Raw genomic sequence first — 26755 nt, forward strand, 5'->3', positions numbered from 1 at the left:
GCATTTGTTATCTCTATCTTTAATGCCCATATCCACCAGTTAAAATCGCTTTGTTTTACTCTCTCAGACTCAATATAAGTTCGCCCAGGTTGTTTTCTTATATTCCTAAATTTCTGCCTGGAACCAACTCATCTACACTCAAAATGGCCTTTTTTTATCACATCATACTTCACTGACATTTCTTCTGACAGTGAAGCATAAATCTCATGTGCTCTACCCACTAACCTAGATCGTAATAGCAATGTCCAATTTTCTTGTGGCCATTTCATCTGTTTAGCTATCTTCAAATGAAATTAAAAAAACACCTCCACATCTCTTTCTTTAAAATTCACAAATTTAAACATCCCCCCACTGGGCTTTAGATTAACGGTTTTCTCATCATCAGAATTTTCCTCAGCATCTGATGTCTTTTTTTTAAAGTCCAGCTTTTTAAGTCAGTACTCTCTGTCTCTTTCCTTCTCTCTTTCCTCCACTGTTAACCTTTCCTTCTGGAAATCTAGTTTTCGCATTTCCATTTCTTTTTGAAATATCTCTCTATTTCACTTGCCTCCAATTCAAGTTTCTCAGTTCCTTTGCTTGTTCAAATTCAAGCCTCTTCAGTTATAGCTGAAGTCTCACTACCTCCAGCTGTGACTCACTAGTGTCAGCTATCACTTACAAGTTTAAATGCAGTTCTATCACTTCAACTATGTCTGCTTTATTTGCCCCTGCAGATAACTTCAACTACAACTTATCCATGAACTCTGTGAACTTACCCTTAGATATTTTTTGTGACCCAATCAGAGTTATATCTTCTACTTCCAAAAATGTTTTAGCTATGGATATAGCCATTTTTTCCTTCTCACCACTTTAAAAATTCCTCACACCAACTCCAAAATTCAAAGTGCTTCTTATACTTGTAACCTTAAGATTCACCAACTCCAAACCAATCCAAGAATTTCAAATATACCTCAAAGAGTCCCCAATTTGTTATGACGCGGCAGATGACGTGAGCCAGACGGATCAAATCCATGAAGGAAGCTTGATCACATAGTTACAAAAATTTTGCAATTTGTATTTTATTTTGAGATGCGTACCTTGAATTCAGTCCACCAAGTCCATCAAGACTCTAGAGATTTTTTTACAAAACCACGTTAAGCATTTATTAACAAAAGAAGAGATTTCAAGCACATACATAGGTTTACAAATTACTATTATAATAACTCCTAAAACCCCTAATTAATCTGGCTTCCAGTTGTACCCCAGTTAAGGCAACAGTAAACAAAAAAATAAATTTTAAATAGATTCCAGCCAGTTAACACAATACCCTGGACATTAGAATTCAAAGTGGCTTTTCCCAGCTTAGGTTTCAATAAACAGCAACATCATGCACAATTGCTGATGCTTTTCACACTTCTGGTAGATCTTACAATGCCTTCCCTATCACATAACCTCATTCTGTTTTATACATGTTCCTCCCTTTAATGCAAATTCGGTTGTTCCCATATGTCTTTGGAATTTTGCTTTTCGCATAATATAAATCTTTTCATAGTGCTACTGTTATCAGTAATCTTTGGGAAAAATAACACACTGCTTGGCCTAGCTTCTCTAGCTATGTGTAACACCCTACCATCTCTTTGAGATTCAAACTACCCTGATTTATCTAAAAATGCAAATTCTACTCACCTCACATTCTAAAACTTCAGCCATGTTTACATATTTAGCATTTCAAGCCGAGCTTCTGTTTATGAGTCAAAGCCTCCAGACCAGCTGGTCTCCAATTCAATTAAATCCCCCCACCCACCACCGCACCCCGCCACCACCCCCCCCACCCCCCACCGCCACACACACACACACACACAGAGAAACTATCTAAACCCCTCTATTAACCTACTTTAACAATAAATCACAATAATAAAATGATAATTATTATACTTTTGTGACAGATGAACGACCTGATCATCAGTTTTATTGGTGTTGGTTGATAGCTAAATGTTGGCCCTTAACACCAGAAGACCTTCCCTGAATGCTTTTCTAGAATAATGCTATGGGACTTTTTATGTCCACTTGAGCAGGAAGGTGGAATCTTATTTAATGTCACATCTGAAAGGTGGTATCTCTGACAGTGCAGCATTCCTTTAGTATTGCACTGACATGTCAGCCTGGAATATCTGCTTAAGTGTGTGGAGTGGGTTCTGAACCCATGACCTTTTGAGCTACTGTGACCCCACTCACTGTTATACTCTCGAAAGTGAGTGATGAAGGATAGAACTGGAGCCAATCTTTAAGCAATTTTATTTACAGAGCATTTATTTACATTCCAAACATGCACCTCCAGTCCCAACCACCATACTTTCAGTCTGTTCCTTTTTAACTCTTTTGGAGTCAACCAAATAAACTAAATTAACAAAACAAGGGATAAAGTAAACACAGCCCCTAAATTAGGATAGCTGTAAAATGAAAGACAAAGTTTAAAGGAAACTTACAAACATCAAACCAAAATATGATTAAGAGGGTTGATAAAGCATCTGTTCCTTTTTATGTTTTGGATGGTTTTGGGGGATGGGGCCGGACAGATCACTGCGCTGTGGCATCCCACAAAGTAAGTGGGTCACCTTCAGGGCGACCTTTACCGCTCAAAAATTCCTCTCGCACGAGGCGGCGAGGACACGGGCGTTAACCCGGACCGTTATTTTCCTTACTCATTAGTTTAAGGCATCTCTGTTCCTTTTTAATTTTTTATTAACATGAATGTTTACTGAGTTGATTTACATGAGAAGAGGAGCTTTAAATCCCACAAAGCGATAGAAATCCATGTTCCCATCTGATTATCCAATGCTGTAACTCCAGGAGCAATTTACTCAGTAACACAAACTCCTTTCCGTAGATAACACTACCCATAAAGGGTCAGAATTCACAATAATCCCATCCAATCGTCCTCCAAATCACAGGAATGGCTGATCCGTAGAAAGCTTCAACTGGATTGGCTGTCCAGGCTGAACTGGCTTTTTAACATGCGTGGTAACTTCAGCGTCTTGGCTGACTGCCTGTGTTCCTGCTGTTAGCGCTTTCTGCGGTGACCAAATGACAGTAGGCGGAAATGATTCTCGATGACCATCTCGTAGACAGTATAGTTATCTGAAAATTTATGGCTGGGACCAACTGGGAGCTTTGGCGGAGGTTGGGTTCTGGGAGAAATTTCAGTGTATCGAAGCTGCAATTTAGCTCGGATGTTTCTCCCCGCTAACCAATTTCGCAGACGATGAATGATCTTCGTTGCCGATGCCAGGGGCACACTTGAATCCCCAGTTAATGCTCACCACCTGTTTACAATTAAATACAATTAATATACAATTAGCACTCAGTATGACCCTGAGCTCCAACGTGACTCCTCTTAACAAGTACCATTGTTTTCTACACTTCAGCCAATTTCTCATACATGGTTTACCTAACTTCACACTACTTCAAGCCTAATTAACCATCCTTTGTGTAATACTTTAACAAATCCATCATGGAAGTCTAGGTGGGAATTGTTTCTAAGTTTGTTTCCATGTGTATGCAGTTTTATGATGACCTCCATTGGGAAATCATATTTTCACCACCACCACCACAACAGCAACAACTTCCATTTATATAGCACCTTTAATGTAATACAACATCCCAAGGTATTTCACAGCATTATCAAATAAATTCAACAGCGATATTAGGACAGGCAATCAAATGTTTGGTCAAAGAAGTAGGTTTTAAGGGGCGCCTTTTTGAAGGAGAATGAGGTAGAGGCGGAGAGGTTTAGTGAGATTAGGACTTTGGCAGCTGAAGGCACGGCCACCAATTGTGGGGCACTGATGGTCAAGGAACTGCAAGAGGTCAGACTTGGAGGAGCACAGATATCTTGTGTTGTAGAACTGGAAGAAGTTATAGACATAGTGAGGGGTAAGGCCATGGAGCTGGCTTCAGACATGACCAAGCAAGAATGGCACTGAATATATTGCAGCATAATGATGTGTTATAATTGAGAGGTGTAATACAGGAGCCTGGTATGCCAGTTCTGAATATCATCCTTCCCCTCGCTAAAATGTACGACTCCAGTGAGTACCCAGATGGATACCTTTATAAGCAGCACTGTGTGAAATGTCCCAGAGGAAAGAGGCCAATTAAGTAGCTAACTGTAATTTCCTTTGTCGAAAAAATGCAAAATTGCACATTAAAAAAAGTGGTAAAGGTAGAAAAATAAACAGCAGGGACCGGCAGCAAATGCTAATGATGAATGAGTTCCCTTTAAGAGCAGTGACCTAATATGAGGGAAGGGATAATTTTATATGGGCATTAAGTGACTCCAACCACATTTTGGGATTTAACCCTGAATTAAACTTTTCTGGGTGCCTTCATGAATCTAGTGCCCCTGGGGAACTTCGTGTTCATTCAGCATTTCATACAGTTCAGATATCTTAACTCCATAATGCTCCCAGAATATTGTCACCAGCTGCACAACTGGATGCATGCTATATCGGACAATATCACTACCATGAAATGCTAATGGATGAGTTCTTTTATTTTGTTCATTGAAGTGAGATGTTGGTGCCAGGGAATTTAATGCTTTATTGCCAAAAGTTAGCAGGGTTCACTCCCAGCTCATGTACAGTAGGGAATAGATGTAAAGAAATCTGATCTTTTGTGCATCCTATCATCCCTTTTCACTGCAAGATTGGTGGCAGAGTCATCCGTCATCTTAGCCCCTCTTCCTGGAACTCCCTTCCTAAACTGCTCAACATCTCTACTTCTCTCTCCTTTAAATGCCTTCTCAAAATTCAGTTTTTTTGTCAAGGATTGTCAGCTGCCCATCCCTCTAATTTCTCTCCATGTCATCTGGTGTCTGTTTCCCTGTGCTATTCCATGTGTGCAGCACTTGAGGCAGTTATTTTTTACATTAAAGCTGAACTCTTATGCAAGCTACTGTTGTGGTAGTTGTAATATAGTTCCTGGCATGTTGCTTCATTAATATGCTTCACCCAGAACTCAGCTGATTATTCCCTACCGTGCTATTATGACATCCCTACGACGCTGAATGAAATAGTCTGTTTAGAGTTAAATTATAATCAGTGAAGGGGAGGACGAGAGGGCTCATGTTTTGTCCCTTTCTGGAACTATGGCCTCAATTTTTATCTTGGTGGGTGGGAGCGATTGGCAGACCTGGGATTGGCCAGGAAACAGACCACCACCCGCGATCGGCCTCCGACTGCAATTTCACACTGGCTGGCCAATTAACGGCCAGCCAGTGAGAAATGCATGCTGAAAAGCTCAGACCTGCCAGGGTGGGAATGGGAGGAGGGTGAGCGATGACGTCAATGCGGGCAAGCACTGAGAGAAAGCTCCCTGAAGACAGAGAGCTGCCTCAGGGAGCTGCAGACCTAAAAATGCTCCAATAGAGTTTTAAAAAGCAGAAAATAAATGTCCGAGCATCACAATCAGGCACCTGAAAATATAGATGATAAAAATGCTGCCCACAGATTTTTATTTTAATTTTATTTCATAATGGAAACCTCATCCCGCCCTTGAATGAGGTTTCATGAAAAATGTAAAGGCCGCCTGGCTGATTTGCTCGTCCACCAACCGTAAGGTTTGACGAGCGACAAAAAAAACCAGACAATTGCATCGTCAAAGGGCTTAATTGCCCTTTTAGGGTGGCATGTTTCCGACTGTTGCGGGCAACCATCAAGTGAAATATTGCTCAAGCGCACAATGACATCAGGATGCTTGCCCAAAGTCATCTTGCATAATTTCACGCCAAATTGGGTTGGGCGCACGCCCACCCGATCAATGTAAAATTCAGCCCTATATATCTTTGATGGCTGAGAGAACATTAATTCAAATGTATTATAATGAGTCTTTCTGACGTAACAGATTCTGTCTGTAATATTCAGATTCCTTTCAAGTGTTTAAGGAAGAGGAAGGGTCATTTAGTCCATCAGACCCATTCCTTCCACCATCAGACGTGTACACCATTCACATCTCCTCAGATACTGAAGCAATCCATGTCCAAATGCAGCAAGACCTGGATAATATCCAGGCTTGGGCTGACAAGTGGCAAGTAACATTCGCACCACACAAGTGCCAGGCAATGCCCATCCCCAACAAGAGAGAATCCAACCATCGCCCCTTGACGTTCAATGGCATTACCATCACTGAATCCCCCACTATCAACATCCTGGGGGTTACCATTGACTAGAAACTGAACTGGACTAGCCATATAAATACTGTGGCCACAAGAGCAGGTCAGAGGCTAGGAATCCTGCAGTGAGTAACTCACCTCCTGACTCCCAAAGCCTGTCCACCATCTACAAGATACAAGTCAGGAGTATGATGGAATGCTCCCCAGTTGCCTGGATGAGTGCAGCTCCAACAACACTGAAGGAGCTCGACACCATCCAGGACAAAGCAGCCACTTAATTGGCACCCTATCCATAAACATTCATTCCCTCCACCACCGACACAAAGTGGCAGTAGCATGTATAGTATACAAGATGCACTGCAGGAATTCACCAAGGCTCCGTAGACACCACTTCCAAAACCATGACCACTACCATCTAGAAGGACAAGGGGAGCAGACACATGGGAACAACGCCACCTGGATGTTCCTCTCCAAGGACACTCACCATCTTGAGTTGGAAATATATCACTGTTCCCTCACTGTCGCTGGGTCAAAATCCTGGAACTCCCTCCCTTACAGCAGTGTGGGTGTACCTACACCACATGGACTGCAGTGTTTCAAGAAGGCAGCTCACCATCACCTTCTCAAGGGCAATTAGGGATGAGCAATAAATACTGGCCTAGCCAACAACATCCACACCCCATAAATGAATAAAAAGAACCTGCCCTTTGCAGAACTATATAGAAGAAGAATGCCCCAAACTTGAGAGTTAGCCAAGTTACACTGGAGTGACCCAAAACTGGGTAGGAAGGAAAAGCAAAAAACAGACACTTCACAACAGTGGCTACCAAAATGTCACCCACCCCACCTTCCCTGCCACTATTGATGACTATGCCTTCAATCATCTCCGTTCTAAATTCTGAAATTCTTTCCCTAAATCTCAGTCTCCCCACCTCCCTCATCTTCTAAGATCCTCATTAAAACTTGTGTCTTTGACCAAGTTTTTAGTCATCTGTCCTAATTTTCCCTTCCTTGGCTCACTGTCATTTTTATCTTCATATGAACCTGTGAAGTGCCTGGAGGTGTATTCCTACATTTGAGATGCTGTACAGTGCCAGCCGTGGCTCAGTTGGTAGCACTCTTGTCTCTGAAAGCCCCAATCTAGAAATGTGAGCAAAGAATCAAGGCTGACCCTCCCAGTGCAATAATGAGAGGGTGCTGCAATGTTGGGGGTGCCATTTTTCAGATGAGAAATAAACCACCTGCCCTCTCAGATGGATGTAAAAGGTCCCATGACCACTGTTCCAAGACAATCGGGGAATTTCTCCCCAGTGTCCTGGGCCAATATCTATCCCTCAACAAACATCACTACGAAACCGATTATTTGCTCTAATCACATTACTGTTTGTTGGACCTTGCTGTGTGCAAATTGGCTGCCACATTTCCTACATTCCAACAGTGACTGCACTTTAGAAGTACTTAATTGGCTGTAAGCTGCTTTGAGGTTTCCTGAGGACTTAAAAGATGCTATATAAATTCTTTCCTTATAAATGCAAGTTGTTGTTCATCAGATTGCTGGGCTGTAATTCTCAGAAAAGGTATTTGGCCACAATCAGAAAGTTTTAAATGCAACCGTTGAAGTATTCCATGAGTGAGTACTTTGAGACTCTAGACATGTGCAAGAACTTTGAGCAGCTATTTGCACTCTAATTGCATATGTGTAGCAATCCTGGTGTCACTGCCGGTCTTTAAATCAACCCTGAAGTCTGGATATCCATGCAGAATCCTCGACTTTAGTAAATTCAGAATGAATACTACCAGGATTTCTGTACATCATGATTTGTGCACTGGTGAACCACTCAGCAATTTTTATGATGTACCAGATATAATTAATTCACCAATATGCCCTCGAGGACGTTTCTAATATTCCCATTGCCTGCTTCAGTGAAGTAAATCAACCATTAGGCCCCAACCAGTTTGTTTGCTGCAACAGTTTGTTTAATGTCCTTTTGGCATGAGAAATCTATTTTCTTCATGAGCAAATAATCAGAAAAGTGGGAATGAGTACATAATCCTTAGAAAAATAACATGAGCTACTAACTTTGATGAGTTATCTACTCTGTCAATACAGCCAACATCCTGGACGCCAGTAGTTCTCAAACATATAGCCTAGAAAATGAGTGTCAGCAAGTTATTTGACCGAGGGGAACATTGATGTTAGACCCTAGCTTTGTAAGATGTTCACACATGAACACTTTACAGTAAGAGTCACTGGATATCCACGGATGCTGATGCCAACTAATGTTCAAACTGATGTCGCTGCTGAAGTCAGGTAATTCAGGTAGATCAGGGTTCTTTTTTATTCTTTTTATGGGATGTGACCATTGCTGGCAAGGCCAGCATTTGTTGCCCATCCCCCTTGCTCTTGAGAAAGTGGTGGTCTTTCATCTTATTGACCCACTGCCACCCACCTGGTGCAAGTGCACCTAAATGCTGATCAAACCTGGAACTTTGCTGCCCTGCATGGTTCAGTATCACATAGTGCATTTAGAAAGCAAGTCACTGGAAGAACTTTGTTTTATTGTTTATAATTCCACCCCCCCACCCATTTCCTTAAAAAAAATTTCTCGCTTGGAGATTTCAGCCCTGCATTGTAGTTCATCTTGTAGAGTGGATTCGTCGGCTATGCACTTGAAAGGTTATCATTCCTGCTCAGTGCACACCACTTGAACTTATATAAGAGCAGCCTTCAGGAACCTTGGCTGGGATTTTATGGGAAGACAGTGGTCCCTTCCACTAGTCGGAAAGTTGGGGGCCACCCTGCCTCGGCTGATCGTGGAAGCCAAAAATCATCACAAAAACAATAGTACGCAGGTGCAGCTAGTGGTTAAGAAGGCAAATGGAATATTGTCGCTTATTGCAGGTGGAATAGAATATAAAGGCAGGGATGTTTTGTTACAGTTGCACAGAGCATTGGTGAGACCACGTCTAGAGCACTGTGTACAGTTTTGATCTCCTTATTGAAGAAAGGACATAATTGCATTGGAAGCAGTTCAGAGAAGGTTCACTCAACTGATTCCTGGGAAGAGGACGTTTGAGCGAAGGTTGAACAGGTTGGACCTGTATCCATTGGAGTTTAGCAAAATGGGAGTTGACCTTATTGAAACATATAAGATCCTGAGAGGAATTGACAGAGTGGATGCTGAAAGGATGTTTTCCCTTGTAGGAGAGACCAGAACTAGGGGTCACAGTTTAAAAACAAGTGGTCTCTCACTTGAGGAATTTTTTTTCCTTCAGAGGGTCGTGACCCTGCCTCTTCCCCAGAGAGTGGTAGAGGCAGGATCATTGAATATTTTTAAAGCAGAGGTAGATAACTTTTGACCCCTTTGTTAGTTAAGAATCTATCAGGTTAGGCAGGAAAGTGGAGTTGAGGGCATTATCAGATCAGCCATGATCTTATTGAATGGTGGAGCAGGCTCAGGGCCAAGTGTGCTACTCCTGCTCCTAATTTGTATGTTCATAAACCCTGACTGCATTTTACAGTCCTCAGGCAATGAACTGCCTGTAGTCAGGGATTTTGCTCACTTAAGAGATGAGGTCCCGCACCCGAGAGCTGCCAATTAATTGGAGGGTCAGCAGCTCCTCAGTCCCAGCAGTGCCACCAATCTCAAAGTTAAGTTGAGTTGTGGAGCTCACTGGGCCCAGTCAGGCAGGCCCTTTCAGGATGGTGATCTTTCAGTGGGGGCCGCCCTTGCCACAGGATGCCCAGTCAGGAGGGCACACCCCCAAACCCAGCAGTGTGGACTGCTCAGCTTGTCTGTCACATGTTTATCCATAGGTTTCCACACTTAGACAAAATCCAGTGGCCAGAACTGAAGATACAAATTATAACTTAGTGCTATGGTACCCAATCCTACCTTCATCTTCAGGAGTTGAAGAATAACAACCAACTTTATCTTTGCTAACCCAGGAGTAACTCTTTCAAGTACAAGTTTCCATCTGTTCCTATTCAGATGGAGTTACATTGTTTCATAGTTTGCCATTGTGAGATTTGAACTCTTGATCTTGGGGTTACAAACCCAGTACCATAACCACTTGGCTAGGGGTACTTTTTCTCTTTTCCTGCCTGAGAAAAGTTAACTTGACACGTGCTTGGGATTGAACCCTTAACCTCCCTGGTCTTTAGGGCTCAGAGATGAAAAGATAAGCTCTTGAGCCATTAGGATGACTTTCTAGCCCTTTTTTTGTGTTCTTCAGGCACCTAAACATCGAGGTGAAGATAGGCACTGGAGCACAGTGAGATCTTTCACCAAATGAGATCACACGGCAGTCCCTAAAGGACAATGCTGACATACAGAAACGGGTCCAGAAATAAATTAATTATTTCTGCATTTGATCTCCAGTGCTAATGAAGCTGGTCCCCACTGGCCGTTTCAAACAAAACATTGAACAAACATTAATTAAACCCTTCACTGCCAATTAGCAGCAGCTTAGCAGTTTAACACTTAGCTAATAATGAAGAGCATGGATTGATCTATGGCCAAAAATAATCCCCTCTAATACCATGACAAGTATAAAAATCTATCAGCTTTACAGGGCTAGTGGTTTAGTTAACATTTCACTCTTCACCCCTTCAGAGTGGCTCACTTTAACCGTTAACTTCAGTACTGTCAGGGGATAGTTGGTGGATATATTTACTTCCATTCAATGCCAGGAATGTCATTAACTGTCAGCACACTTAGAATGTGTTCTCACTGCAGGTCCTACATGTTGCTAACTGTTTTATATAAACTGTCTGAAGATTTAAGAGCGAAACTATTTATTTCAGCTCTTTGTGAATAAGAGAGAAATTTCAGCTGCACTGATGACTCAGCTGATCACGGCACTGAGTAGTTGAGCCGCACAGACAGGGGATGTTAATCTCTAGCCAATGCTGAATCAAGACTGACCCCACTGGGGCTGTTGGTAAGGTGCTACAGATGTCTATATGATTTGATTTTTAAATTCAGATGGGGTACTTTTAACCTATGGGAAACCCATATGATTGGCTGAGTGGAATCCCAGTTTTATGCCCCACCCAATATTACTCATCATTGAATTAATAGAAGGTAAAATCAGGCTGAATGGTAAACTAACAGTGCCACTAATCTGTTTCTCAATGGGCAGGTCAGGTTTAACTTGGCATGCCCCTTTGAAAAACATTTATTTCCCCCCACCTCCCCTGTTTTCTCTATATCCTCTGAAGGTAGTGACACATGGTGGGCTTCTATGAGTGTAGAACTGGATGGTGCAAATTTAAATTTGGAAGGCTTGAAATTAGAAGAATGATTTTATCTCTCCATGAATACGTGTAATGGAATCCTAGAGAAAGCCATCCTTTCTGTGTATGTTTACTCCTTTGGAAACAAAATAAGGAAATAGGTGACAATGGAATTTCGAATTATAAGGATGGATGCAGATCAAAGATGATAGAGTACGGTATGGGACGTTATTGTTACTGAACTACCGGGACTATAGAAGCAGCACACCAAGGAAAGTCACCAGTCGAGGTGTTTGAGTGTGTAAGTCTACATGGAATTTCTGGAGTTTTGCTTGATTTACATTGTGGGAGGCAGGGAGTAAGTTTCTTTCTTTGAGAGATTAAGTTGGACTCCATGTCAGGGGTAGTTATTTGTGCTCCGAATGGGTTGAACGACCTTTTTGTTTGGAAATGACTCCAGTAGAACAAAATGTGTGGACATCAAGAACACTGCAGCAGTAAGTAGTTAGAGCTAGCAGCATGGGATTAGCACATAAAATAATACCATTCTTATCAGATTGCAATCATGGAAAACACGTTAACATAATGCAAGTGTATTTGTGATAGTTCTTGACCATTTTATTTTTACCTACAATTTTTCCTATTGCCTCTTTGGTTTTTGTGCCACTTGTAATTTTTATTTGCATCCAGCACTAGTAGTGACACTAATGACCAGCCTCATAGAATGTTTGGAAGAAGAGGAGGGATGCTAATCCAATGTGGATATTTGTCTGCCATGATTCAACTTTACCTTAGGGTTTATCTGTAAGCATCAAAAACTGTCCTATGTAATGCTTATTATCCTAATTTCCTTAAGAACAGTGTTGATAGTGGCTCATAAAGACCGGGAGGTCCCTGTTTTGATTTCTGGTCTGTGTTGAGTTCACTGATCTCAGCTGGCATGGCAATAGGTGTGTTCGACTTTGTCTTGGGATCCCTGGAGAAAAATCAGCCAGAGTTCCCTCCTGAATACTCTCCAGTAACCCCTGCTAAAATGTGCACACATGTGGGAATGGGGCAAGGACACGACAGTGCTCGACTGTAATGCTCCTCTGTTCAAACAGCTTGCCTAGGCCCGTATCAAAACTTCCATTTCTGTTTCTGTCCATATTGCTACCACCAGATCCTGCTATCATCTTTGACCAACACAACAAATAACCGAGGCAGCCATTTTCAACTACATTTAAACACAACACCTGCTTTCCGACAAACCATTTGAAAGTATTGAGAGACATTTAGCTTGGATCACAGCGTTTTCTGGTACTATATTGAAGTTCTCGTGGATTGTTCTGAACAGCTAAAGAACTTCTGGCATCACACTCTGCTTTGTGGGGTCCATCTGAGAATTCCAGTCTGGCAGCAGGAGGAGGAGAAGCAGGAGTAAGGAGCAAACAGAGCTGTATCTGGAAGAAGGATGCAACTTGCAGGAATCCTTAATCTTCCAACAGAGCTAATATATCCAGGACCAGATATCTCACAGAGGTAAAAACAAAAAACTGCAGATGCTGGAAATCCAAAACAAAAACAGAATTACCTGGAAAAACTCAGCAGGTCTGGCAGCATCGGCGGAGAAGAAAAGGGTTGATGTTTCGAGTCCTCATGACCCTTCAACAGAACTGGGTGAATCCAAGGAGAGGGGTGAAATATAAGCTGGTTTAAGGTGGGGGGTGGGGACGGGGGTGGGGACGAGGGGGGGTTTGGGTGGGGGGGAGAGAAGTGGAAGGGGGTGATGTGGTTGTAGAGAGAAGCAAGCAGTGATAGGAGCAGATAATCAAAAGATGTCACAGACAAAAGAACAAAAGAACACAGAGGTGTTGAAGTTGGTGATATTATCTAAACGAATGTGCTAATTAAGAATGGATGGTACGGCACTCAAGGTACAGCTCTAGTGGGGGTGGGGGGGGCATAAAAGATTTAAAAGTAATGGAAATAGGTAGGAAAAAGAAAATCCATATAAATTATTGGGAAGGGGGAAGAAACAGAAAGGGGGTGGGGATGGAGGAGGGAGTTCAAGATCTAAAGTTGTTGAACTCAATATTCAGTCCGGAAGGCTGTAAAGTGCCTAGTCGGAAGATGAGGTGCGGTTCCTCCAGTTTGCCTTGGGCTTCACTGGAACAATGCAGCAAGCCAAGGACAGACATGTGGGCAAGAGAGCAGGGTGGAGTGTTAAAATGGCAAGCGACAGGGAGGTTTGGGTCATTCTTGCGGACAGACCGTAGGTGTTCTGCAAAGCGGTCGCCCAGTTTAAGTTTGGTCTCTCCAATGTAGAGGAGACCACATTGGGAGCAACGAATGCAGTAGACTAAGTTGGGGGAAATGCAAGTGAAATGCTGCTTCACTTGAAAGGCGTGTTTGGGTCCTTGGACGGTGAGGAGAGAGGAAGTGAAGGGGCAGGTGTTGCATCTTTTGCATGGGCATGGGGAGGTGCCATAGGTGGGGGTTGAGGAGTAGGGGGTGATAGAGGAGTGGACCAGGGTGTCCCGGAGGGAACGATCCCTATGGAATGCCGCCGGTGGGGGGTGAAGGGAAGAAGTGTTTGGTGGTGGCATCATGCTGGAGTTGGCGGAAATGGCGGAGGATGATCCTTTGAATGCGGAGGCTGGTGGGGTGATAAGTGAGGACAAGGGAGACCCTATCATGTTTCTGGGAGGGAGGAGAAGGCGTGAGGGCGGATGCACGGGAGATGGGCCGGACACGGTTGAGGGCCCTGTCAACGACCGTGGGTGGAAAACCTCGGTTAAGGAAGAAGGAGAACATGTCAGAGGAACTGTTTTTGAAGGTAGCATCATCAGAACAGATGCGACGGAGGCGAAGGAACTGAGAGAATGGGATGGAGTCCTTACAGGAAGTGGGGTGTGAGGAGCTGTAGTCGAGGTAGCTGTGGGAGTCGGTAGGCTTGTAATGGATATTGGTGGACAGTCTATCACCAGAGATTGAGACAGAGAGGTCAAGGAAGGGAAGGGAAGTGTCAGAGATGGACCACGTGAAAATGATGGAGGGGTGGAGATTGGAAGCAAAATTAATAAATTTTTCCAAGTCCTGCCGAGAGCATGAAGCAGCACCGAAGTAATCATTGATGTACTGGAGAAAGAGTTGTGGAAGGGGGCCGGAGTAGGACTGGAACAAGGAATGTTCCACATACCCCATAAAGAGACAGGCATAGCTGGGGCCCATGCGGGTACTCATAGCCACACCTTTTATTTGGAGGAAGTGAGAGGAGTTGAAGGAGAAATTGTTCAGTGTGAGAACAAATTCAGCCAGACGGAGGAGAGTAGTGGTGGATGGGGATTGTTCGGGCATCTGTTCGAGGAAGAAGCTAAGGGCCCTCAGACCATCCTGGTGGGGGAATGGAGGTGTAGAGAGATTGGACGTCCATGGTGAAGAGGAAGCGGCTGGGGCCAGGGAACTGGAAATTGTTGATGTGACATAAGGTGTCAGAGGAATCACGGATGTAGGTGGGAAGGGACTGGACAAGGGGAGAGAGAAGGGAGTCAAGATAATGAGAAATGAGTTCCGTGGGCGTCTCACAGGGGAGTGCTTAAGTTTTGTCACCTCCTGTCATAAGACCTGCCACAGCTGACACAACATTGCCCGTTGCATTCAAAGCCACTGCAGCTCAGGACTTTGCCTTTAGTTCTTTCCAGGTTGCCACAGGCAACTTCAGCACTTTATCTGCAATCTATAATTTATTGGAGTTCTTCGAAAGAGTCACATGTGCTGTGGATAAAGGGGAACCGGTAGGTGTACTGTACTTAGATTACAGAAGGCATTTGATAAGGTGCTACATGAAAGGTTATTGTGAAACATAAAAGCTCATAGTGTAAGGGGTGACATGTTGGCATTGGCTAGCTAACAGGAAACAGAGAGTAGCCATAAATGGGTCTTTTTCTGGTTGGCAGGATGTAACGAGTGGTGTGTCACAAGGACCAGTGCTGCGCGCATGCGTGAAAGAGCGCAGTCCTGGCTCAGGGAATCCCACCTTCCAGCCCGCACAGGCCGCGCATCGTGCTTCCTGGCGGACATCACGCTGGGCGGGCCTTAATTGGCCTGCCCATGTAAAATGACAGCGCGCCCCTGACTGGGGGCGCCGATCGGGAATGCACCCACTCATGCCTGCTCCCACAAAAGCTCCACCTACGGGGGGAGGATCCTGCCCTTGGATTCTTTGGGAGGGGACAGCGGGGTGGGGGGTTGGCGGTTGGATCAGTTGGCTGGATGGTGGATCAGATTGTTGACAAAAGTGTGGGGCTCGATCCCCACCCTGCTGGGGTGGATTTGGGATCTGCCTCCTTGCCCTGCCCGGGGGTGGGAGTCATAGCGCTGTAGGTCAGACCTGCCTTTGGGCAGAGAACTCAAGCAGAAGAAGAAGAGGAAGAAACAACAAACATAGGTACGTCGACTCTTTTCTTAGAGTTCAGAGTGTCCATTACTCAGAAAGTGTCTTTCAGATTTTTTTTATTCATTCAAAGATGTGGGCTTCGCTGGCTAGGCCAGCATTTTATTGCCCATCCCTAATTGCCCTTGAGAATGGTGGTGAGCTGTCTTCTTGAACTGCAGCAGCCCATATGATGTAGGTACATCCACAGTGCTGTTAAGAAGGGAGTTGCAGGATTTTGACCCAGCAACAGTTTCCAAGTCAGGATAGTAAGTGATTTGAACCCATTGTGATTTCTCCAACTTCAAGTTATGGTTTCCTTGCAGAGGAGGGGAATTTCCAGGTGGTGGTGTTTCCATCTGCCTGCTGCCCTTGTCCTTCTAGATGGTAGTGGTCATGGGTTTGGAAGGTGCTGCCTAAGGAGCTTTGTTGAGTTCCTGTCTTGCATCTTGTACATGGTACACACTGTTGTTACTGTTCATCGGTGGTTGAAGGAGTGAATGTTTGAGGACGGGGTGCCAATCAAGTGGGCTGCATTGTCCTGGATGGTGTCAAGCTTTTTGAGTGTTATTGGATCTGCACTCATCCAGGCAAGAGGAGTATTCCATCACACTCTTGACGTGCCTTGTAGATGATAGACAGGCTTGTGGGATTCAGGAGGTGAGTTACTCGCTGAAGGATTCCTAGCCTCAGGCCTTTTCTTGTAGCTACAGTATTTAAATAGCTAGTCCAGTTCAGTTTCCGGTCAATGGTAACCCCCCCGGATGCCATTGAATGTCAAGGGACGATGGTTAGTTTCTCTCTTGTTGGAAATGGTCATTGCCTGGCACTTGTGTGGTGTGGATGTTACCTGCCACTTGTCTGTCCAAGCCTGGATATTGTCCAGGTCTTGCTGCATTTGGACATGGACTGCTTCAGTTTCTGAGGAGTTGTGAATGGTGCTGAACATTGTGCAATCAGCAGTGAACATCCCCATTTCTGAACTTATGATGGAAGGAAGGCCATTGATGAAGCAGCTGAAGATGGTTGGGCCTAGGAAGTCTCTGATGATGGTACTGAGATCCATGAGTTTGAGATTGTGATTCCGTATGAACATCTCAATGAGGCGATCAACTTTGTGGTTACTCATCAGAAAAGGAAATGTATCCTCATAATCACTGTCCTTGAAATATCCTGGTCTGCTCACTGTCAAACGTCTCTGGTTTCATTTTGTCATCCAACAAACAAACAATGGCACCAGGCAACTGCCTGATCTGATTTGGTCCTGGTAGAAGTGATACAAGTTTGCCGTTGTGATTTGAACCCATTCTCCAACTTCAAATTATGGTTTCCTTGCAGAGTTTTCTTGTTGAAGTACAGTTTTACTTTACCAATTGATTTACCCGTTGATTTTCAATTTCTTCCGCTTTCTCTGTCACATTCTTGTTGGAAGCCGTGAAGGCTTAAGAATGGTCAGTGTTGTGAAAGTTACAACCAGTCATAAGAATGGCCAAGAAAGCCTTGCAGGTGCAGCAAGCAGTTAAGAAGGCACATGGTATGTTGGCCTTCATTGCAAGAGGATTTGAGTACAGGAGCAAGAATGTCTCACTGCAGCTGTACAGGGCCTTGGTGAGATCACACCTGGAGTATTGTGTGCAGTTTTGGTCCCTTTACCTAAGAGAGGATATACTTGCCATAGAGGGAGTGCAGCGAAGGTTCTCCAGATTCATTCCTGGAATGGCAAGATTGTTGAGAGATTGGGCCGACTCGGCCTGTATTCATTGGAATTTAGAAGAATGAGAGGAGATCTCTTTGAAACATATAAAATCCTGACAGGGATGGACAGACTGGATGCAGGGATGATATTTCCTCTGGCTCGGAGGGTCTAGAATAAGGGGTCACAGTCTCAGAATACGGGGTAGACCATTTAAGACTGAGATGAGGAGAAACGTCTTCATTCAGAGGTGGTGAACCTGTGCAATTCTCTACCACAGAAGACTGTGGAGGCTAAGTCACTAAATATATTTAAGAAGGAAATAGATAGATTTCTGCACTCTAAAGGAATCAAAGAGTATGGGGAGAGCACAGGAGTACGGCATTGAGATAGATGGTCAGCCATGATCATATTGAATGGCGGAGCAGGCTCGAAGGGCTGAATGACCTACTCCTGCTCCTATTTTCTATTTTTCCATGTTTTTATGTTTTCCCCACCATCATGTTGGCTCTCAGACTGCCCTTGATCACTTGTTGAATCCTTCAGCATCTCCATTCGATTGCAGGTTCTATTGCGATGTAAGATCATGGTGAATTCAGTGGATTGTTAGGAACTCCGTGAACTGACTGGAAACAAATACGGTCCATTGTCCGTAGCGATAGTCTATGGCAAATCCCATTTTGTAAACAGTTTGTTTAGAATGTCAATGACTGAAGTGATGGTTATGGAATTTGTTGTACCAATTTCTAGCCATTTGCAATCTGGATCATGAATAATGAGCAAAAAACATTGATTGCTGGTGGCTGCTTGCACTTCTCCAAAAAAAACTACTTGGAGTTGTTGCCATGGTTTTGTTGGTGACGGGGTCAGTTGTAGAGATGCGGAACACAGTTTAACAGATTTTTCGACACTCAGATGCCCTTCATGAGCAAGATGCAATATAAGTTGCTGAAGCACTTTCAGGATAACTGCTCAAGTTCCACGTGCAATAAAGTTGTCATCAAAAAATGCAAGCACATTGCATACTCTGCAATACAGGACCAGTTCTACCTCTTTGTGAGCCCACTCAGTTTTTAGATACCGGTTTACTTTCTGCAGTATGTTGTCCGTCACTGGCTCTGCCTTCAACTACTCTGGCATAACAAGATTTGCGGTCGCATGTGAAATCACTGCAGTCATGTTGTTTTCAATGTTGCATGTCACTTCGCTATCGCTAATGCTGTTTGCAATAGTACTCTGGCTAGGAATGTCAGCGACTCAGTTGTGTGAATCTGCAAGGTACTCAACCTCTAAGTTGTACTGATGAAGACATTCTAACCATCTGTAGATGAATAGAGGTTGATGACCTGATCCTGACGTGGCTAATAATGCAGTCAGCACTTTATGATCCGTGCAGAGAGTGAACTTTCTAGCAGACAGTTACATGTGCCAATGTTCACAAGCATAGATTCAGGCAAGTGTTTCCTGCTTTTCAGTAGAGCACTTGCGTTCAGTTTCCAACAATGGATGTGATGCATAAGCAATTGGTCGTTTGCTTCCTTCAGTGTAATGTGAAAGTACAGCTCCAATTGTGTTTCCTGATACATCCGTTGTGACATATGTTTCCATGTGTGGGTTGAAATGCATGAGGACTAGCAGAGATGCTATCTTCACTTTTAACCTGTCAAACACTGTTTGCTGTGCAATTGCCGATTTCCATTTACATCTTTGCGCAGTAGCTTTCAAAGAGGTGCCATGATTTCTGTATATTTAGGAACAAATTTGTGATAAAAGTTGGTAATACCGAGGAACGATGCCAACGTTTTCACGTTAAACAGGGTCAGAAGTGCATGAATGGCTTTGACTTTGAAATGTGTAGACTTTACTCCAGCTATTGCCACTCTGTACCCTAGAAAGTCAGTCTTGGATCCCATGAATTTATACTTGTTCTTGTTGAACATCAAGTTGTGTTGTACAAGTCAAGTGAGTGCTGCTGATCATGTTCAGCTTAGTCTCTTCCATTCTTCCATGGACAACAATGTCATTGAATAGGTTGAGCGTCCCCTTAATGTCTGACAAGACGGAAGAAATGATCTTCTGGAGTGCATGAGGTGCTGAACTTAGGCCCTGGGGCATTCTGCAGTACTGAAACACATCTTTGTGAGTAACAAATGCTGTAAAATATTGGCTTTGCTCTGCTAATGATATCTGGAGATAACACAGCCTCATTTGAGCTTCATGAAAAACTGTGGAGTCATGGAAGGATGCTGATAATTCTTTGATTGTAATAAGTGGATAATTGTCTGGGATTATTGCTTTTTTGACCACCTTAAGGTCAACATATAGTCTAAATTCTCCATTTTTGCATGTGCAGTGACTAGATTCAATATCCATGGAGATGAGTTGATTCGCTCAATATCATCTGCTTCAAGTCTTTCCACCTCCTTTGACATAGATTGCAAATAACAATTTGCAAAACTGGTGGAACTGATGTGTTGACATGAGCAACAGACCTTAACCTCCCCAAATCTGGCAAATAAGGAAGGATGCTTTTGTGCGTAGTTAATGTCATTCATCAGGTTAGTGTGTGCTCTATGGAGTCCTCAAATTTGAATCTAAGCTTATCAAAAAGATTTACTTCCATATGGCTTTTGCTTTTGACCATGTAGAACGAACCTGCCTAGGGTGACATTCTTGTCGCACACTAGAGCCGTGGTCATTCCCAAAACTAGAATAATCAAGTCATCGTAAGCATGAAAAGTGTCTGTCACAGGAGTGAGAGAAAGTTGCAAATAGTAACAATGGCAGTTTGTTGCTTAATATAGATACTTTTGCATCAACATTGATGAGAAGTGATATTGAAATTCCCGCGATCTTGACTGAGCAATCCTTAAATGACCTGGTGCTTTACTGTCCATGATGATGTACACATGCTGTGTTTCATTCTTGGGAATAGATACCTCCAAGTGTCGAACTGATGAACTTCTTCAATGCCCTACACACTTTTGCGAAGTAGTTCATTTTTGAGCATGAGTTACACTTTTTCCATCAAGTTGGACATGGTGTGAATTGATGGGTAACTCCACAATTTAGGCACATGTTTTAAGAGTACTTGGAGTAAGCATTGATGAGACAGCTGAGGTCTCTTTGCCCGTCACCCTTGAACTTGAGCTGGGTGAGCGAGCTGTGTTTGCAACCCTCCGAGCCCAAGGGTGCATTTCTGTGTAACCTCTTCAAACCAAACAAGGTGGATTCAATTTGGTTGTGGCTTTTTCCGAGGTTAAATCATCATCCTCCATGAGGAGGCATTCCCTAATTCGTGGAATTTAAGTTCTTTTCAGTAAGTTGATCACAAATTAGTTTGTTGGATAGAGTGCCAAATTTGCATGTGGAAGTCAATTGCCACAACGCTGCCATTATTGTTTTATGGGCTCACCATTTCACTGGCATCTCTGGTGGAATGTATATCATTTGATCATCACGCTTTTCTTTGGCCCAAAGTATTTTATGGGAACTCTTACTGCCGTATCAGATGTAGATGTTTCTTCTATGATCTGACTAGAAAGCTCGCTGGCCGCCTGCACTGAGGCAATTGGCGAGTATTGCCTTCTTGCAGGTCCCTGTTACCTGCAGACTGTCCACACATGTCACCGCCAAATAGGTTTTGAACCCTGGAACCCATTGATCCAATGGCATGGATGGATGTCCCGGTGAAGAAAAGAAAGGTGCTGGAGCCAGTAAATTTAAACTTTTGTCTATCTTCATCACCAGATATTGCATTTTATGCCTCAGGGATGCGCAGAGAGAACTCCTACCAGGTTCTGTGTGTGAACAGGCATTTTATTGCAACGTTTAAAATGTCCGCTTTCTCATGTTTACTGCTTGTTTCAGTTTCCTTGTCACCACACCTACAGACTTGACTCACAGCACACAGCACAGTGAGCAGGCAACAGACACACACAACCAAACACCAAACAATGGAACACAATAGCTCCCCCAGTGGTTGCAGTATGGGAGGTGGAAGGCTGTTCAGCTAAGGGCTCAGGAGATGATTGTAGTTGGTGACCACTAGGTGCTCAGGTCTGAGAGGACCTGTATGAAGATTTTTGGCAGTGTCTGGATTCAGCTGGGGTTGTTTGGGTCCAGACTTGTTTTCATGAAAGAAGGCAATATGGTCTATTCCCATTGCCAGCTGCCCCTGCTATTGGACTGCAGCTCAGCACTTCTACTGAACATCTCCATACACTCTGTTATGTTTGAGAAGCTTGCTGACAAATAATCCAGTGCATTCTGTTATTGCTGGCATCTTTCTTTTAAAGGATGGGAACCTAAATTCTGCATGTCTGTCCTCTTCAGCAACATTAGGATATGAGCTGAAATAAAAACAGAAAATGCTGGGAATACCCAACAGGTCTGGCAGCAGCTGTGGAGAGAGAAACAGTTAACGTTTCAGATCAAAGGTCATTCATTAGAATTAATTTCATATTTCCAGCATCTATAGTTTTTAATTTTGTAGATTGTTAACTGTCTCTTGTGTGAGCTGTTTCCTGGACCAGTTCTATCCATTGTGATCTGGACCTGCTCAGTTGTGCTCAGAGTCATCCATTGCCAGACCCTCTAACTCACCACCTATTTCTGTACCCATTTCTGTGCCGGTGCTTATGAAAGTCAAAGTGAATGATATTACATCTTCTGGAGGATTCTCCTCATCGGTTGGGTGACTGCAAGGCTCCGTTCATCTGGACTGAGAGATATGGCAGAGGGATAAAGGTTAGCAAATAGCGACAACGGTGGACAGTAGCAGATGAGTGGTAGCAAAATGCACCACCAGGTTGTCATGCTTAATGTCTGGGTGAGAGAGTTGAGTGGGAAGGAAGGATGCTCAACCCCTTGCTATGTGTGCCTATCAGTCTGCCCACCTCCAATGCTGTGCGGTCTCTGTCTATCAATAACGTCAATGTTAGCCTCTTCCATAGGTGTCTGTGTCCATAGAGGGACAGGATCTCCTCCAGTTTTTTTTAATATTCTTTCATGGAATGTGGCAAGGCCAACATTTGTTTCCCCTTCCTAATTGCCCTTGAACTGAGTGGCTTGCCAGACCATTTCAGAGGCTAATTAAGAGTCAACCACATTGCTGCGAGTCTGGAGTTGCATGCAGGCCAGACCAGGTAAGGATGGCAGATTTCCTTACTTAAAGAACATTAGTGAACCAGAAGGGTTTTTACGACAATCAATGATTTCATGCTCACCATTATTGAGACTAGCTTTTCAATTCCAGATTATTAATTTAATTTAAATTCCACCAGTTGCTGTGATGAGATTTGAACTCTTGTCCCCAGAAGATTAGCCTGGGCTGCTGGATTAATAGTCCAGTGACATTACCAATGTACCATCTCCCCCACATAGTATATTCCCTTCTGGTATATTCCCTTCTGTTGAGTGCCAGCTTTTCCTGCATGAAGAGTGGAAGTGTATAAATATGTGCTATGTTGAAGAGCTCTGAATATATGAGGCAAGAAGAAACAGCATGTGTGACCGCGAGGGTGAAGTTGTGGTGAGAGCATTGTTGGTTTTGAGGATGAGTGCAAACAGAGAAACGGTGCAGTGAATTCTTCCCTGGTGACTTGCATGGAACTATGGGAATCTTGGAAGGGATGGGTTCAGAGTGCTGGAACTAAAATTAGATTCTACTGAAAGTATGAGAGATATAAGCAGGAGTCATTAACTTCACAGTCCTAGTCAGATTAATATTTTTCACCCTTCAATGCAACCGAGTCCTAATGACAATGCTGATTACAGTGAGATTTTCTGCCACTTCTCTTCATGTTGGTTGGCGAAAATTTACTTTGGCACTCCTTGCCTATGTGTGATGAAAGTATAATAATTTTCATAATATTTTTCTTGTTTATTGTGAAGTAGATTAATGGAGGTAAGTATAGGTGGTTCTGTCTGTGTGATTTAATTACATTTGGAGTCAAGTAGACTGCAAGTTTGAAACCATCAAAAGAAGCTAGGTGTAGAAATATGCTTGATAAGCTAATGAGTAAACATGGATGCTGGCTTAGCATGTAAAGTATGAAGGGAATTTTCATTTTTAGATAAATGAAGGGGTTGTTGGATTTCAACTGGTGAGCTGCCGACAGACTCAATCAATTAACCCCATACCCATTCCTACAAGTAGACGCCGCACATACCCTTCCCACTGCTTCCATGATTTACACTCGATTTTCTGCGGAGCAGGCCAGAGCATACGTTTTAGTGAGAAGGACACAGGTGCTATCCACTAATCTGAACAGTTGCCCTCTTTTTCCAAGCATTTTTTCCAACCGTTAAACAGTTTAGAATCTTATTTTTTTAGGAATGAAATTAAGAATACCATTATAAAGCATTCTCGCACTTTGGTAGACAGTGATAGCATAGTAATCTCATCAGAATGATCTGGCTGCACCATTATCATAAAGTTTGATCTGATTTGAGAGTAAATTGGTTCCAAATCATGTTACTGGATTGCTCTAAGTGACAGTTAAGTGCGTACCCTAGCAGGCAATCCAATAAACTGCAAATCCCCAGGGTGATCAATAAGCAAAATGCAAAATTTGTCTCTCATACTGCATATTAGTTTCATTAGATAGTAAATTGAAGCATCTTTTCTACTAAAACCAACTTTGTCTTTTTTGATTGGTTTAATGAATTGATATATGTGAGGACTGGTCTGTTTCGAAGTGAGCTGAGATTTGGCGTGAATAAGAGTAAACACAACAGTAGTGATACCTTCCTTCATTCAATTTCAATATAATACCGTATCACATTGGTGTTTATCTACACACCTTGACATCTGACATGCTCATGGAGACTTGCTCAGCTGTGAAATTAGGACATAAAGCAAGGAACAAGAAAAGACCAATTGCACATCAAATCCTTTGCTATCCTACATTTTAGATATTTCAATTTTGCTCTGTCTTCTAAAGTTAATCAGGGAAACCATCTATCTTCCCTGCATCACGTGAAGCTATATGCGCATCTTTTCATTGTGGAATCCTAACCATGCTTGCCATGAGTGACATCGCCGGAGACCTGTGTAACCCATGGAGATTATAGTCAGGCTACAAATGATACTTACTACTTTTCCCCTTTTAAAATTGGTTTTCTACTCAGTTTAGTTTCTTCCATGTATACTTACAAAATGAGCAGACAACAAAGGATTTGCTTTCTAGTCCTGGGGCAACATTTCCCCCTGTCATGGGTGGGCGGGTTCCTGATCCAATTGGGGGCATGCCGCCATTTTACATGGGTGGGCCAATTAAGGCCTGCCCAGCATGATGTCTGCCAGGAAGCACTATGCACTCCCTGTGCGGGCGAGGGGATTCCCTGAGCAGGGAGTGCGGTCTTTTACACATGCACGCGAAAGAGCGCACAGATCCCCCTGAGGCAAAGTGCTGTCTCAGGGAGATCGACTCAGGTTTGAAACGTTAAATAGAGATGAGAAAAAATTTCGCTGGCATGTCCCCTCACGTGACACTGTCACATAAGTTGGGACATGTCCATAACTTTTATTTTAAACTATTCTGAAATTTTTAAATCCCTCATGAAACCTCATCCCGCCCGTGGATGAGGTTTCATGTTTTTTCGGAAGCTGGGCTGAGCTCCTGACCTGCCCACCACCTTAAGGTTGGACGGGCAGGTCCATTAATGATTTCAATACTTTTTTAATGGCCTTCATAGGCCATTGACAGGTCGGCGGGCGCGCAGCCTGGTTTGCTGTATGCTCGCCGGCCTGAGAATGTAAATGATGCGGGTTGACGCCCAACGTCACCCTGCATCATTTTACACTTCAGCGAGCAGTCCCTGCACCCCACTCGCCGACTGGAAGGTGCAGCCTCTGATCCATGCTGTAGTCAACAGCTAAGAGGTTCATGAGAGCAAGATGAGTAAAGACATCTTCAAATCCCTCCCCTCTCATTTTTGTAAAAAAAATCACAATATGTCCTGCTGATGGCCCAGGTAAGATTGGGGGCATGATTTTAACTCCCAGGTAGGGATGTGGCCACAAAAGTGGTCAGTTGCCTGGAACAGTAGCAGGGGTCAGGATTAATTTTAACTGCCAGGTCTCATTAATGTGACAATTGCTGATGTCCTGACCAACGTTGCCGAGAAGTCAGTGGAAAGTGGCTCCCTGGCCATTGGTTTCATCTTGGAGAACAACAACAAAAGCAACGACAACTTGCATTACATATTACCTATAGGATAATTAAAGGCACTTAATTGAAGTGTTAACAGATAAAACAGCACTCCTGTTCCCCCGGTTACAAGACAACTAGACAAAAAAATTACAAACTTATCTCATTTGGGCATTTTTTGGCCCTTGCCATTGTTCCTGGCAGGTTTTCCTGGTGAGGAAGCTTCCACTGTTCCCTTGCTCAGGCTTCAGGTTAAGGTAGCAGAGCGGACCATGGTGGCATCATCAGGATAAAAGCAAAAAACTGCGGATGCTGGAAATCCAAAACAAAAATAAAAATACCTGGAAAAACTCAGCAGGTCTGGCAGCATCTGCGGAGAGGAGCACAGTTAACATTTCGAGTCCGTATGACTCTTCAACAGAACGAAGAGTTCGAAACGTTAACCGTGTTCCTCTCCGCAGATGCTACCAGACCTACTGAGTTTTTCCAGGTATTTTTATTTTTGTTGTGGCATCATCAGAACCTGATTTGCATATTTAAAGAGGCCCTGCTGGCTCAGGGTGAATATTCTTGTTATCTGTAATTTAAAATTGCAGTCAACCAGTTCAAGGCTGGAAAAGAATGGATGAGTCCCTCACCTCATTTGGAGTAAAATAGGCTCCCGGATACCGTCCATGAAAAATGGACTACAGTTTCCCCAACTACCTATGGGCACATTGAACTGATCAAAAGATGGCTGATCCTGTAAAGGGATCACTTTCTGGGAAAATTCCTTTGTGGATTATACTAACAGACCTGTCCTGAGAAAATGGAATTTTGCACCTGAAGAGGTGTCAAAGGCCCACTTCAAACAGAGACACTTGAATGAATGATATGTAAAATGCAAAAGGCTGGGCTTTAATCTCTTGTGTTTGTGGGGTCAGTGAACTGTTTCCTGTACATCTCATCAGAAATCCAAAAAAAACCAATCTCCTGTTGATTTATATATCAAAATGAGTTATAAAGTTCTGAGATGAAAGCAAAACTGACTCCTGGGAATACACAGAGAAAATGGGTTAAAAACTGGCTGAAAACCAGTGCTAACAGTGATAGAAGAAAGAAGAAG

The 26755-nt window shown here is 43.3% G+C and overlaps 1 protein-coding gene and 1 non-coding gene across 3 annotated transcripts in view; one reads left to right on the top strand and one right to left on the bottom strand.

The window, feature by feature from the left end:
- Window positions 1-26755, top strand: part of ror1 (receptor tyrosine kinase-like orphan receptor 1) — a 358323-nt gene that overhangs the window by 220738 nt on the left and 110830 nt on the right. The gene's annotated exons all lie outside the window — the stretch shown is intronic.
- Window positions 2549-2698, bottom strand: LOC121289482. Its single transcript, XR_005945579.1, has one exon. It is a non-coding gene; the product is annotated as a U12 minor spliceosomal RNA (small nuclear RNA).

This window comes from Carcharodon carcharias, chromosome 16, assembly GCF_017639515.1.
Source record: "Carcharodon carcharias isolate sCarCar2 chromosome 16, sCarCar2.pri, whole genome shotgun sequence".
NCBI lineage: Eukaryota > Metazoa > Chordata > Chondrichthyes > Lamniformes > Lamnidae > Carcharodon > Carcharodon carcharias.